Below are 528 nucleotides of genomic sequence, written 5' to 3'. Positions count from 1 at the left end.
AGATCCCATGTGCTGCAGAGCAACTAAGACCATGTGCCACAACTACTGAGCCTGCACTCTAGAGCCCGCATGTCACAACTACCAAAGCCTGCACACCTAGAGCCCGTGCTCTGCAACAAGAGAAGACACTGCAATGAGAAGCCCACGCACCGCAACGAAGAGCAGAACCTGCTCGACACAACTAGAGAAAGCCCGCGCGCAGCAACGAAGACCCAATGCAGCCAAAAATAAAATTTAAAAAAAAAAAAACCCTATGGTATAAACACAACCTTTGAAAAGAGACAAGATGCTGAATTCCTGCAGTGTTGTGTCCAAGAACTGAACCAGAAAATGAACCAGATGTATCCCAACTACTGTTAAGTCTGCCCTTACTGAACACCTGGGAGGCATGAAATCTTCGAACTTCCCAACCTCTAATTATTTCACCTCCGAAGTAATTATTAGCGGGATCCAAAACAGGCCTTGAGAATACCAAGTTTTCTAAGGAGACAACTCAACCTGAGGGTGGAGAACAAATGCACAGACAAA

The sequence above is a fragment of the Orcinus orca genome, chromosome 1, assembly GCF_937001465.1.
Source record: "Orcinus orca chromosome 1, mOrcOrc1.1, whole genome shotgun sequence".
Classification (NCBI taxonomy): Eukaryota; Metazoa; Chordata; class Mammalia; order Artiodactyla; family Delphinidae; genus Orcinus; species Orcinus orca.
Note: the sequence above shows the minus strand (reverse complement) of the source record.